This window comes from Pongo pygmaeus, chromosome 8 (assembly GCF_028885625.2).
Source record: "Pongo pygmaeus isolate AG05252 chromosome 8, NHGRI_mPonPyg2-v2.0_pri, whole genome shotgun sequence".
NCBI lineage: Eukaryota > Metazoa > Chordata > Mammalia > Primates > Hominidae > Pongo > Pongo pygmaeus.
The window spans coordinates 24,406,019-24,421,768 of record NC_072381.2 but is presented as its reverse complement, the minus strand read 5'-3'; the positions used below and the strand labels follow the sequence as shown (position 1 = coordinate 24,421,768).

Below are 15,750 nucleotides of genomic sequence, written 5' to 3'. Positions count from 1 at the left end.
GGCTACAGTGAGACATGATTGTACCACTACACTCCAGCCTGAGTGATAAAGAGAGAACTTGTCTTGGAAAGGAAAGGGAAGGGGAAGGGGAGAAAATGAGATCTGACATCCCTGTGACCTTCTGAGGGGCATTCATGAACATTCATGATATCGAAGAGAGAAAATGACCAAGGGTCCATCAGAATCTTAGTTCTCTCAGTCACTCCAAAAACGTATGAAGCTGCAGCCCATTTGCTTCTGAGTGGCAAGTAGTATGTCCAAAGAGAGCCCTTTCTGGCAAGTCTACAGTGTCACACTGCAGCCAATAGAAGCCTCTCTCTGATGGGGTCTCTGCTCTCTCCATCTTGTATGTTCGGAGCAGAGCACAGAGCAGGTGCAACCAGCCAGGGCGGAGACCACAGCTCCGAGGATTCCTAACGTCACTTCGACGGGACCAGTGTGATCATGTGCGTTTACTAAATCTAGTGAAACTCAGAGTAGGAAACACCATTACCACGTTTGTTGCTTAATCATGAGCAAGTGAAACGGAGTGAAAGTGAAGAGTGCTATGCAGTGACAAATAGGGGGTGTGAAGTTAGACCGCCATATAGACTCCCGGCGCTGCAAGGGGCCACCAATGCTATCACCTACCTTGACTTTGGACTGACCGTCCTCATGCCTCCCATAAACTTGGCTGTACATTCCTTTCTATAAGAGCTCTAGAGAAGGGTTTCTCTAAATGCATAATATTTCACATTGGTTCTCGTAATTATACAACCAGGGAGTTGAAAACTGTTCCTGCTGCCTACTAAGTCTGTGGTCACGAAGTAAAAGTATCAAAGCTTCCTGCCGTTGGGCTAAGCTGGCCGGAAGCACTGGCTCATGTCTGTCATCCCAGCACTTTGAGAGGATGAGGCAGGCAGATCACTTGAGGCCAGGAGTTCGAGACCAGCCTGGGTAACATGGCAAAACCCTGTCTCTACTAAAAATACAAAAATTAGCGAGGCGTGGTAGCACATGCCTATAATCCCAGCTACTTGGGAGGCTGAGGCAGGAGAATCACTTGAATCCGGGAGGCGGAGGTTGTAATGAGCGGACATCTCGCCACTGCACTCCCGCCTGGGTGACAGAGTGAGACTCTGTCTCAAAAAAAAAAAAAAAAAAAGAAAGAAAGAAAAGAGGGAAGCCCAGTTAATGCCCAAGGATGAAAACAGTCTTCCCATTCTATCTGCTGATCCCTTCTGTGGCCAGACATCTGAAGAGAAAAAGCCAGATCATCTGGGATGTGACCACTTTTCAGGATGACTTTCTTTGAAATAAAGAGATTTTAGAAACTACACCTTCAAAATTGGATTGCTTCTGATCAAGTCAAATTAATAAATAGCGATGAAAAGGGCCTCAGCTGTAAAGAGCTTCTAGAAATCCTTCCCACCCAGGAGAACTCTCTGCTCTCTACCTCCCCACTAGCCAGCCGAGAGGAACTTCTAGTTACATTTTCTGTACTGGGAGATTCCAGTGCCTTTCTTTCTGAAGAAATCATTTCTGTGAAAATTCCAAAAATGACATTAAAAGAGAATAATATAATACTTAAAGACCACTAATTCCTTTATCAAGAGGCATTGGAAATTCAGGTGCTCTATTTTATTTGGAATATGAACAAAACTTCATATGCTCTTCAGTAGAAAGCCTGTGCTACGAGCAAGTCATGAAGGCAGGATCCGAATCCAGTCAGTGGACTTCTTCAGTCACTGCACGCAGCCTGTCTGATTTAACAAGCCTTTGCTAAAACCCACTAGGTGCAAAGTGCTCTGCTCAATGCGATCACTACTTATTGATCAAAGATAATTTCTGAATACTACAACAATTAAGTGTAATAAAAAGCTTCACTGGACTTCTAAAACAGGATCTATATGTATATATACATACACAAACTCATATATATTCATTCATATATATTCATATATATGAATATTGTATACATTCATAGATGTGTATATATAGTCCTATATATACACACAAACACACATATGTATTCATCCATATGTATTCATATATATGAATATTCTACACATTCATAGATGTGTATGTATATATATATTCCTGTATATATGTGAATACTCTACACAGCCATAAAAAAGAATAAAACATGTCTTTTGTGGTAACATGGTTGGAGCTGGAGGCCATTATCCTAAGTGAACTAGCTCAGAAACAAAAAAACAAATACTGCATATTCTCACTTATTAAGCAGGAGTTAAACAATTGGTATATATGAACATAAAGATGGAAATAATGGACCCTGGGGACTCCAAAAGGAGGGAGGGTGGGAAGGGGATGAGGGCTGAAAAATTACCTATGGGGTATGATGTCCACTATTTGAATAATGGGTACACTAGAAGTCCAATCCCCACCAGTAGGCAATATACCCATGAAACAAACATACACATGTACCCCCTGAATCTAAAATAAAATAAAATAAAATTTAAGAAACATTTCATCAGTGACTCAAAACCTATTTGGAGTTTTGGCACCATGTTTGAGTTCAAAAGTCTTTTCTACCCTAAAATTACAGCTTTGTGATTCATATTTGAAACTAAAACTTTGAATGAAATAAATATTTGCTTTCAATTGCAACAATAAAAAAATTGTCAAGTGGGACCTAATTAAACCGAAGAGCTTCTGTACACCAAAAGAAACCATCAACAGAGCAAACAATCTACAGAATGGGAGAAAACATTCACAAAGAATGCATCCGACAAAGGTCTAATATCCAGAATATGTAAGGAACTGAAATCAACAAGCAAAAAGCAACTCCATTAAAAAGTGGACAAAAGACATAAACAGACACTTCTGAAAAGAAGACATACAAGAAGCCAACAAACATATGAAAAAATGCTCCACATCACTAATCATCAGAGATATGCAAATCGAAACCACAATGAGATATCATCTCACACTGGTCAGAATGGTTGTTATTAAAAAGTCAAAAAATAACATGCTGGTGAGGCTGCAGAGGAAAGGGAGTGCTTATACATTGCTGGTGGGAGTGAAATTAGTTCAGCCACCGTGGAAGGCAGTGTGGAGATTTCTCAAAGAGCTTAAAACAGAACTACCATTTGACTCAGTAATGCCATTATTGGGTATATACCCAAGGGAATATAGGTCATTATACCAAAAACACACATGCACTTAATATGTTCATCACCGTGCTATCCATAAAGACATGGAATCAACCTAGGTGCCCATCAGTGGTGGACTGGATAAAGAAAATGTGGTACATGTACACCATGGAATTCTATAAAGAATGAAATCATTTCTTTGGCAGCAACGTGGATGGAGCTGAATACCATTTTCCTAGGCAAATTAATGCAGAAATAGAAAACCAAATACCACATGTTCTCACTTACAAGTGGGGGCTTAACATGGAGCACACATGGATGTAAACATGGGAACAAAATACACTGGGGACTACTAGAGTGGGGATGGAGGTGGGACGTGGGTTAAAAAACTACCCATTGGGTACTATGCTCATTATCTGGATCCAGTATACCCCTGCAACAATCCTGTACATGTACCTCCTATATCTAAAAATAAAAGCAGAAATTTAAAATAAATAAATATTTGCTTTTCTCCTTATAGATCACCCTTGGGATAAGGTAACTCAACCTTTTCCCAGTGCCCCTAAACAGTGCTGGGAATGAGAGTCCTCAATGCAGCCTAATTCACGGGACCATGGACATCATCTGTCATAGAATGAGTTCAGCCTCAGCAGCTCAGTTGCCAAAATCCCTCTAGAATCCCCCTTGATGAGCCTACTCAATACTCCATGAAGAGCCTTCTCCCTTCGTGGAGTATGGAACCTGAATAATTCTGAATAGTCTGACATGGAAAAACTGGAAAAATTGTTAAGAAAACCCTGGAATGAAGAGAGTGTTTTCCCCAGCTAGAAACACTGTGGCTAAAAATAGCACAATGAAAAACATATTTGTCTCTTACATACAATGGATATAGAATATAATTATGGGCTGTGCGTCTGTCTGGGATAGAGGCAAGGGAGGAAGTGCCAACATCTAGGATACAGAAGGAATAAAGGACAGTATATTCAACTCCTAGGCTCCTTCTACACCCTGTAGCAACCACAGCCCCTTGGTGACTTGGGTTCTCACTCTGAAAATACCTGTAACATCAAAATCTGACTCTACTTGTATGGCCAAGAAAAATTTCAGGCAGGTAAAATTTAAAATTTTAAGTCTGTGCAGTACTTGAGCTCCTATCAGTAGGTACCAGTAAAAAGTAAATTAATATCACTTCTGTAGCCTGTCTAGAAAAAAGTGGCAAAAGCATAATTAATATAAAAATATAAATACCCTGGCTCCTTTGACATACTTAACATTTTGTATTTTAATTACTTTACAGAATCATTGCTGCTCCTGGGAGTTATTTCAATAACACATTCATTTTTTTTTCTATGCCTCCTAAAATGAGAAAAAGTGCAGGCAGTATAGGATAGTTTATTATGTCGTATTTCCCAGTAACTCTCTGAGCCACAGTTTCTTCATCTGTAAAGTGGAAATAATGACTGCTAGCCAAGGCTGGGCACAGTGGCTCAAGCCTGTAATCCCAGCATTTTGGGAGGCCAAGGTGGGTGGATCACTTGAGCCCAGGAGTTTGAGACCAGCCTGGGTATCATGGTGAAACTCCATCTCTACCAAAAATACAAAAAATTAGCCTGGCACGGTGGCATGTGCCAGGAATCAAGAGGCTGAGGTGGGAGGATTGCTTTAGCCGGGGAGGTGGAGGTTGCAGTGAGCCAAGATCGCGCCACTGCACTTCAGCCTAGGCGACAGAGTGAGACTTTGTCTTAAAAAAAAAAGAAAGAAAGAAAGACTGCTAGCCTTACTTAACTGCTAGTCATTGCTTGTAATGATAAGAGGAAGTAAAGAATATAAAAACACTTTCTAAACATCCAATGCCATTTCAGCAGTCAATAAAAACAATTGTTAACATTTGGAACATGAATGCTTAGAACTGGGCTACGTCTGTTTTGTTATTTAATCCTCACAACACAGCTACTGGCATCCCATTTTATGGACATGATGACTGAGGCCTAAGGACATGAATTTACTTTCGCCACTAAGTGGTGAAGCCAGAACTCAACGCCCAGGCCTTCCGATGTTGGAGGTACAGTTCTTTGTCACTCACTGTTTTGCAATAACTGTGGTAACAATTTAATATGAATGTGAGTTCTGGCATTAATCCACATTATCTAACTGCAAAATTTCAGGAGGTCTCATTCTCACACATGAGGCAGTTCTTAAAACATTTTGAAAGCCTGTCCACTTATTCCTAAGTAGTTTTAGTTTCAAAAGTCCAAATTCCCATTTCACAGGTATCTTTGGATGATTCTAAACTCTGCACTTTAACTTCACGCACTGCCATGCACTGTGTGGAAGAAACAATAGGCTTTCTTTGTGTTCTTTTTAAGCTTGGTGGAACTAACTACTCACAGGGCAACTGATGCCTCTGAACTAACCCCTTTCAGCTAACTCACAGATCCACGGCCACATCCAGTGATTGCTATCACATCCAAATGGCTGGCAAGACTGTTTACTTATCCTCACTGGCAGCCGAAGCAAATAAAAAAAACCCTCATACTCCCAAGTGACCAGTATTTTCTTTTAAACCATGCTTTAAAAACTACCTTTAGCACCCACACCCCACCTTCCTCCAAGAAGTCTTTATCTATCTTCTTGGAATTTAGAAGTCCTGCTTCCCTAAAAGCTCAAAAACTGGATGTCTCTATCAGGATTGTTTTTTTCTAGTCTGGGAAAAATGCCTCAGTGAGAAAAGCATCAGATACATACTTTAAAAAAAGTGCAATGTTCATAAACCTGATTCAAAGACTATTTCTGCAACATTCCATGGATTTTATTTTTGGCATTTTTACAATGTGAAAATACAAAACTACCCATAGTCTCAATTTCAGGTCTGTTGTAAGAGTAAAAGAACACACACACACACACACACACACACACACACACAAACACACACACACATCTGGGAATAAATAAGAAATACATAGAACATCTCAATTTTCAGACTGTCCATCTAACCCTTATCTGTGGCATTTTTATAGCAGTATTCACCGGGCACAATCAGCAGAATGCACAATGCATCGCTTGTTTTCAGCTCTATTCAAAAATCTCAGTTCATTCAATTAAAAAAAAAAAAAAAAGCCCTTAAAAACAGCCCTTTAGCACGAACATTGCTAAGGGAAAGCTGGGCTTATTGATTCACTTCTTCCTGCCAAGAGAACAATGCCGAGAAACAGAGCGAAATGTTTCCAAATAATTTTTGGCAAAAACTTGGAAGAAAAAAACCCCGCATATTTACCTGTACCCAGAGCTCCACAGGTGAGGCGGCAGTTAAAGCAGAAAATCTAATTCTTCTGGAAGTTTTTGTCTGGAATGGACTCCAGGGTCTTCCTTCGGAGCTGTCAGGTAAAACCCCCCTCCATGTCTGGGCTGTTTTCTTTTGCAGTTTTTCCCAGTGAAACTCTCGTCATTTGCATAAAACCTACTTGTAGCCTATAGGACTTTTTGAGTAGCTACTTGTTAAATCGGCTGTCTTGACATGCTCTTTCAAGCATGACATCATAAATCTCCATGGAAACCCTAACCCCACCTGCCGACATGCCAACATTACCTGTCAGGCAAAGACTTAAACAATCGTCTGAAATTGTTCATTAATGAAACCTTTTTAGGGGCTTTGGATCTCTGCACAGTATAATTTGTGCTGTTGGCAGAAACTTAGCCGGGAACGATGGCTTCATTTTCAAAGCCTGAGCTGTTTTGCAGAAAACAATGATCAAAATTATAGGCGTTTGTTAATCTGCCCCTCCCTGTCTAACAATGCGCTTAATTGGTGGAAGAAAAACCTACAGCGGCCATGCGTGTCTCTCTCTGCAGGATAAAGTTACCTTGAAAACTCAGGTCTTGAAAAATCTTCAATTGATACTTCTTTTCCACTCTGTTCTCCACTAGCCCCCTTCCTAGAACTTTTTACCAGCAAAACTTGCAAAACAGGTTCCCTGTCAGTGTGTATGTGTGTGTGTGTGCATTTCCCCTCGGCTTCTATGGCTGCAGAGGTGGTAGGAAAAGGTGTGGAGAACTTTTTAACTCCTTCCTAACATATCCAGATATTTTGCATGTCTATCCTAGTTTATGTAAATTACCAGAATTACAATGAAATCTATTCTAGGCTTTGGGAAATGGTCCGTAGGCTCTAAGATACTCGATATCTGAGTCCAGCCCTCTTTCTTCTCACCTCTAAATTCACTGCAGACACACCTCTTACTCCCCAGGTCTAAGACTGCTGACCACTAGGCACCAGAAAATTTGAATAGGACTGAGTTCAAACCCATAGGAGTTTATCATAATGTTATCAAGTCGCTGTCATATGCCACAGTACAAAGTTCTTCAGAGGGACTCAGCAGGGAGCTGAATGAAGCTGAGAAGCACTTTAAGGCAGCCGTGAGCAAGATGTGACACTGCAGAGTTTTGGAAACAGCAGTAGCTGAACCAGCAGTCTGCTGTTAACTTGCCACGGATCCCATTGCAAACTGCAACATATTCAGTGCATCTGTCTTCAAAGGTCAGAGAGCAAACATTAACCTCTACACCTTGCTGGGTGCACCCAGGTATTTACAGAGAGCAATCATAGGTTAAAAAACCTCAGAATGACTCTTTGCACAGCAGGGAATTGTAAACGCTTTGGATCCTCTCCTCCAATGATTCTGTAAGCTTTGCATTGCCATAGAGTTCACGGTCAATAGATGGGAGGTTACCTTTGAAGGGAACCAAGAACTACCCTGGTTTAATACCGCAGCCAGAGTTGGAGCACTCCTCGGAGGCAAGACTGTTGTCAGAGATTCAATTAATGCCTCTGTGAGATGAAAATACAACCAGATAAAGCCCACACTTGGGCTTTATACCCAGTGGGGCACAAACACAATGTGAAACAAACAAAAACCAGATATAACCAGATCTAGGCTAGATTCGGTCAAATCTGAAGATGGGGTGGAGGCACTATTCAATTACAGTTATTCTTCAAAGTTCCATTAGAGAGAAGAGCAAGTGCAAGTTGATTCAGCAGTCAGAGTGGTTATAAATTATGCCAGATCTTCCCTTTGGGTTATTTAGGAAATTACAGTATCTCAGCTTTTGCTTATTGAATTCAGGTTTGGAAAAGAGAGCAAGAAGAGTCAGAATGTAAAGGCAAATAGAGAGAGTCCAGAAATAATTCAGATAGGAAAGCAACTCCATTAACCGTTTCCTCAGTAGACAGGCAGAGGTAAACCCAAGAGAAAAATTTGTAACCAGCATTGACATTATTATGATCAAGACAGAGAGATTTTGAACAACTTAGAGCCGGGAAAGTGTTTGGCAACAAGGATCCCAGCAATAAGGACAACACACGAAGGTTGGGCAGAAATGCCAAGAGTTGATTAGAGGTGGCCAGTCCAGTGACGATTTTTCCTACCATCCCTAAATGAGAAAAACATCTCACTAAGCCTTAATGACATTGTGATTTGCCTGATGGCAACCTTAGCATCATACTAATCAAATCAGAGCTCAGTAAATGCATGTAGATGAGCTATTTTTTCTAAATTTAGCAACATCATGGGTACCTATGATTGACTTGGAGAGCAAATAAGATTCTCTGTCTTGAATTCGCTTCAACAAACCTGTTTTATAGCAGAGGCAGAAAACGGGCCAGGAGCAGTGGCTCATGCCTGTAATCCTAGCACTTTGGGAGGCTGAGGTAGCAGGATTGTTTGAGCCCAGGAGTTTGAGACCAGCTTGGGCAACATGGCAATATCCCATCTCTACAAACAACGCAAAAATTAGCCCGGCGTGCTGATGTGTGCCTCTAGTCCCAGCTACTTGGGAGGTTGAGGTGAGAGGAACGCCTGAGCCCAGAAGGTTGAGGCTGCAGTGAGCTATGTTTGCACCACTGCATTCCAGCCTGGGCAACTGAGTAAGAACATACCTCAAAAAAAAAAAAAAAAAAAAAAAAAGGAAAACTCCTCACTGAAAAAGCTCACAAAGATAAAAGAATACAAACAACTGGTGAAAGAGATTAGACTTAACTATTTATGGCCTGAATTTTTGTTTCTTAAGAAACATGAGCCTAGTGCAGTGGCTCACACCTATAATCCAAGCACTTTGGGAGGCTGAGTGGGGTGGATCACCTGAGGCCAGGAGTTTGAGACCAGCCTGACCAACATGGTGAAACCTACTAAATACAAAAAAATTAGCTGAGTGTGGTGGCACATGCCTTTATTCCCAACTACTTGGGAGGCTGAGGCAGGACAATTGCTTGAATCTGGGAGGTGGAGATTCCGGTGAGCCGAGATTGCCCACTGCACTCCAGCCTGGGCAACAAGAGCAAAACCCCGTCGAAAAAAAGACAAAGAAAAAGAATGGAAAAGAAAAGAGAAAAGAAATATGAATTGGAAGTTGTCAGGTAGAAAAGGAATACTTTCTTTCAAGCAAAATATCCATTTTTTAATCATTCAAATAACCAACCCTTATCTCATTTACGTCTCACAGCAATAGTATGATATAAGAACAATCATTATTCCCATTTTGCAAATGGAGAAATTGAGCCTTAGAGAGGTTAGGTAATTTCAGTAAGTTTACCTGGCTATTAAGTATTGGAGCTGAGATCTGAAATCAGGCTGACCCAACATTTAAACCCAAAACACTTGTACTTAACTATCAGGCACTGATACTCCTAGTTTAATAAAATTGCTCATAATTAGGATACTAAGATCCTAACTAAATGAAGCCACGCTGAAAGGATTTATTTAGTAGATGAGCCTGAAAGTGCATACTGGATTGCAAAGGGTCAATGCAGACCTTCTGCAGATCCTCCAAGATACGGAGTTAACAGATGGTACTGGAGTCTGGGGTAGTTCAGACAGAAACATCAGCACAGCAGCAGCCTTGGAGAAGCAGTATGTATTTAGCTGCAGGCTGTATTTAGTCCTAGAAGGACTGCACAGAACAGAGTTAATGCACTACAACTCAGGGTTTAGCCCTCAAAACCCCAGGGCAAACAGATCTCTAGGATGTAGATAAGGCTAATGAAATAGCAACTCTTAAGAAATATCTGCAATCTGAAGTTCTGGTCTAAAGAAAAACTGTCAAACATGAAAAAGGTAGAAAACAACAGATACACATTTCGTAAGTCAAGACCACACTACGAGTATCACCAAAAGATAAGAATGCTTGGATTCTTTAATGAAACATGGACCCCAACTGTGGTAATTCTCTAATGCTAAACCCTTGATCTTTGGCTCTGTGTTTGATTGTAGTTGTTACTTGTTTTTAGAAATTATCCATTCACGTTTTGTCAACTGTTGCTATGGTGCAGAGGGGGATGGTTAATTTCATGTTTCAACTTGGCCAGGTTATGGTGCCCAGTTGTTGGGTCAAACACCAGTGTAGATGTTGCTGTAAAGGTATTTTTTAGGTGTGATTAGCATTTAAATCAGTAGACTTTGAGTAAGGCAGATTGCCCACCATAATGTGAGTAGACCTCATTTAATCAGTTGAAGACCTTAAAAGCAAAGACTGAGGTCCCCCAAAGAAAAAGGAATTCTGCTATTGGTTCTGATATTCTGAAGAACTGTGACTAATACAGCTGATACCTCCAACATGTATCTGTCTAGTCTTGTTTTCTGGCATAGGGTCCAGTCCTATTTTATCTCCAATTGTCTAACAGTCATTTTCACTTGGAGCAACCACTGTCATTTCAGATACAGCTTGTCAAGACCTAAACTCAAGCCATTGTTTAGCATTTAAATAGCATGAGGCACATTTAAGAGAGAAGAAGAATAGACGTACAGTACTTGCTGTCAAATTAAGATGGAGGAATATAATTAAGTCCATCAGTTGTTACACTAAGTGCTAGTGGATGGAATTTCCCATTAAAAACAGACTAACGAATTAGGCTGAAAAGCTGAAAAAGCAAAGCCAAGTTATTTGTATGTAGTTTTTTTTTTCTTTTTTTTTTTTTTTTGAGACAGAGCAATTGCTCTGTCACCCAGGCTGGAGTGCAGCGGCATGACCTCGGCTCACTGCAACCTCTGCCTCCTGGGTTCAAGCAATTCTCCTGCCTCAGGCTCTGAGTAGCTGGGACTATATGCATGCGCCACCACACCCAGCTAACTTTTGCATTTTTAGTAGAGACAGGGTTTCACCATATTGGCCAGTCTGGTCTCCAACTCCTGACCTCAGGTGATCCGCCTGCCTTGGCCTCCCAAAGTGTTGGGATTACAGGCGTGAGCCACAGCACCCGGCCAATATATATGTAGTTTCTAATAAACATGCTCATTACAGGTTGAGTAACTGTTATCCAAAATGCTTGGGACCAGAGGTGTTTCAGGTTTCAGATTTTTTTTTTTTTTTTTGGATTTTAGAATATTTGCAGTACATAGCTATCAGTTGAGCATCCCTAATCCAAAAATCCAAAATCTGAAATGCTCCCATGAGCATGACCTTTGAACATCATGTTGGTGCTCAAAAAGTTTCAGATTGGGGAACATTTCATTCTGGATTTTCAGATTAGGGACACTCAACCTGTATTAATACAGAAACGTTGAAAATGAATGATAAGGCATACCTGACAGATGCAAACAAATGTAAATCAAGAGTGAGAATATTCAAAAAAAGTTAACAGACACTAAACAGAATGAAGAGGTCATCTGGTAATGTTAAAGACATAACTTATAAAGAAGGTGTGATCGTAACTAAAAACCTGTGAAACAGAAATTCTTACGAAAGCAGGAGAAAAAGATAAAAATACAATGATATGGGAGACTTTGTTATACTTTGCTCAGAAGTGAACAACCTTAAAAAATAAAGACTGAGAAGAAATGAATAATACAATCAACAAACCGAATATATATGTGTGCGTATGTATGTGCATAGAATACAGAATAGATAATTGTCCATGAATATCTATGCAATACTGATGGTGCATTTTATTCTAAGAAAAACTTTGTAAACTAATCTTTAAGTGAAATTTAAAAGTAAGAATTTTAGAGATTGCATTCTCTGATCACATCTAACAAAATTATAAATGAGTAATGATAGCCTCAACTACTTGGAAATTAAATACTAAATTAAATATTCCTGGATCATCCCATACTCAAATCATACCCAAAGGTTTGTTCTGTTTCCACTAAAGAGATATCTCTTTGGCAGTGCATGCTATGGTTTGGATATTTGTCCCCTCCAAATCTCATGTTGAAATTTGATCCCCAAAGTTGAAGGCGCCTAATGGGAGGTATTTGAGTTATGGAGGCTGTTGGATCCATCATGAATGGGATGAATGCTCTCCCTTAGGGGTGAGTGAGTTCTCACTTTATTAGTTCCCATGAGAACTGGTTGTTAAAAAGAGCCTGGCACCTCCTCAACACTCTTGCATCCTCTCAGACAATGTGATCTCTGCAAACAGAGGCTCCCCTTTTGGTCATGAGTGGAAGCATCACAAATGGACTAAGAGAGGGCAGATGTTTGGTTTTGTACTTTTTGTTTTTATTTATTTATTTTATTGAGACAGAGTCTTGCTCTGTCACCCAGGCTGGAGTATGGTTATGGTGGAATGATCATGACTCACTGCAGCCTTGACTTCCCAGGCTCAAATGATCCTCCCATCTCAGCCTTCTAAGTATCTGGGACCGTAGGTATACACCACTACGCCTGGCTAATTTTTCTTTATTCTTTTTTTTTTGTAGAGATAAGGTTTCACCATGTTGCTCCTGAGCTCTGGCAATCCACCTGCCTCAGCCTCCCAAAGTGCTGGGATTAATGAGCTACTGTGCCCGGCCTTGTACTTTTTATATAATGTTCAATGCCAACCTCAAAATGTAGATCCCTAATAAATAAATAAGCATTTGAATGAATTAATCCAAGAACATAACTGCAGGAAGAATGAATAAATGGCAAAGGCTCAAGTTTGATAGGAAAAGACAGGAAGGACAATTTGGACATTTGCAGTATGAGTTCTGCATCTATGCACTGGACTGAATCACACTGGTCTTTTTTAGATCCCTCAACACTGAAAATTTCCATCTAATTTTGTGGCAATTTCCTCTAGCTGATTACCACTTTCCAGGTGTCTCCTGACACTGCCTAGCTAGACTTCGGTTCTTGCCTTTCCATACTTCCCCACCTACCCCCAGGCACTCCTTAGCAGGTTTTCTAGTAGAATCTTATTTTGATTTCTTGCAGAGCTTTCCTTAATATAGCACTGTTCTCAAGATATGTTCTCTTGCTCTCCCATATCACTAATTAAAATGAAAGCTAATGCTGAGGTTGGTGGCACCCAATTAAACATGGATCAAAAGCGATGTGTTATGAATGATCCCCATTTAGGATTCCTTTGCTGTTTTTCTGCATTCCGGGTGATTAACGTCAACTGTAAGTCAATTTCGCAAGTAAAACTACAACCCCTGAATTTAGTCTTTTCAATTGTTCAGTCTCTGCTGCAAGATGTCCTACTATGTAATGGTCCAAATCTTCTGAGATGTACTTTGATGACCTTTGAGTCACAACTCAAAGTGTCAGTCCTCGGTGGGGTGCAGTGGCTCACGCCTGTAATCCCAACACTTTGGGAGACCAGGGCAGGTGAATTCGCTTGAGGTCAGGAGTTTGAGACCATCCTGGCCAACATGGTGAAACCCCATCTCTACTAAAGATACAAAAATTACCCAGGCGTGGTGGCACGTGCCTGTAGTCCCAGCTACATGGGAGGCTGAGGCAGGAGGCTGAACCCTGGAGGTGGAGGTTGCAGTGAGCTGAGATCATGCCACCGCACTCCAGACTGGGTGAGAAAGCCGGACTCCATCTCAAAAAAAACAAAAACAAAAACAAAACAAAAAAACACCCAAGAGTGAAAAATAAATCAGTCCTCCAGGTATCACATCCAAGCTAGCTCCTTCATCTCATCCCTTGAGGAACATCATCTCTCTTAGATCTTAGGCTCTTCTTTCTGTTCATTTTTTTTCTTTTTTACTTTTGTTTTTCATCATACCCAAATGTAAATGACTATTGTTTCTGATCATTGACCACATTCTGATTTTCCTTAGACATATCTAAGATTATCTGGAATTTCTCTGAGGACAAGAGATATTTTTCTACTGATTTGATCCTATCATATTCTTTGCTCACGGGCCTCTAGTATTCCATTAAATATACACTCACACATACAATATTATAAATTCTCCAGCTATGACTTTGATTCTGTTATGACACCATACTCTTTCATGTGCAGTTGTTGCTCTGAAAATGGTTTTTTCTCAGTTTTCACTTTCTGCATACTCACCACTATGTATGCAACTGTTTCTTTATTATTTACTTATTTATTTTTGAGACAGAGTCACACTCCATTACCCAGGCTGGAGTGCAGTGGTACGATCACTGCTCAGCTCACAGCAGCCTTGACCTCTGGGCTTAGATGATCCCCCCAACTCAGCCTCCCAAGTAGCCAGGACTACAGGCACGCACACTACTGCTTCTTCAGCGCCAAACTCCTTTTCATCTCCAAGTTATTAAAGGCAAATCCAACCAGGACACTGGCACTTCATCCATTGCAGGATGAGCGTTAAATCTCATTCACACTCACTGACACGAGGCAGACTGGTCCCCAGTCCAGTGTTTCTTTTCCTTAGCATTTCAGAACATCTTTCTGTTTCACCCCTCATCAGAGAGGTGGTCTGATCTAGAAGTTAAGAGCAAGGCTCCCACAGGAAGATAATTGGATTTAAATACTGGTGCTGCCACTTACTTGCTGTGTCTCCACAGACAAGCCTGAACTGCTTTGTGCCTCAGTTTCCCATTCTGTTAACTATAGTTAATAGTAGTGCCTACCCCACACCTGTAATCTCAGCACTTTGGGAGGCCAAGGTAGGTGGATCACTTGAGGCCAGGAGTTCACGATCAGCCTGGGCAACATGGTGAAACCTCGTTTCTACTAAAAATGCAAAAATTAGCCAAAAATGCAAAAGTTAGCCAGGAGTGGTTGCAGGCACCTGTAATCCCAGGTACTTGGGAGGCTGAGGCAGGAGAACTGCTTGAACCCAGGAGGCAGAGATTGCTGTGAGCCAAGATCGCACCTGCCAAGACGCATTCCAGCCTGGATGAAAGAGCAAGACTCTGTCTCAAAAAAAAAAAAAAAAAAAACAAAACAAATAGTAGTGCCTACCCAACAGAGTTGTAGAGAGGATGGACTATACTACAGGTTCGGCATCCCTAATCTGGAAATTCAAAATCTGAAAAGCTCTAAAATCTGAGATTTTTGAGTACCAACATGACACTCAAAGGCCATGTTGGAGCATTTCGGATTTCAGATTTTCAAATTAGAGATGCTCAACCAGTAAGTATATAATGCAGATATTTCAAAATCCGCCCCCCACCAAAAAAAAAAAAATTGAAATCTGAAATATTTCTGGTCCCAAGCATTTCAGATAAAGGATACTCAACCTGTAATACATGTAAAGAGAAACAGCACGGCAATTTTAGCTGATGGCAATAATACGTTCTCCTTACAGTCTTTTCCACCATTATAAATATTTGTTGAGAAAACAGTGCTAAAAAAATACTGAGCATGTTACTGGCTTTCTCTGTGTTCTTCATAGTTTGTATAAGGATATTTCTTCCCTCTTCCCATTGTGGCTCATTAATTTTTTATTAATTTATTTTT

At 40.6% G+C, this 15,750-nt stretch overlaps 1 protein-coding gene across 25 annotated transcripts in view; it reads right to left on the bottom strand.

The window, feature by feature from the left end:
- The window catches only part of KIAA1217 (KIAA1217 ortholog), an 850,426-nt gene that overhangs the window by 306,650 nt on the left and 528,026 nt on the right, over nucleotides 1-15,750 (bottom strand). The window contains exon 1 of one of the 25 annotated variants that reach the window (XM_063669659.1): nucleotides 6,370-6,638. The exons of the other annotated variants lie outside the window; for them this stretch is intronic. The gene's annotated coding sequence lies outside the window, so the exon portion shown is untranslated. Of the gene's footprint in view, nucleotides 1-6,369; nucleotides 6,639-15,750 lie in introns of those variants that run through there. 25 annotated transcript variants of the gene reach the window in all.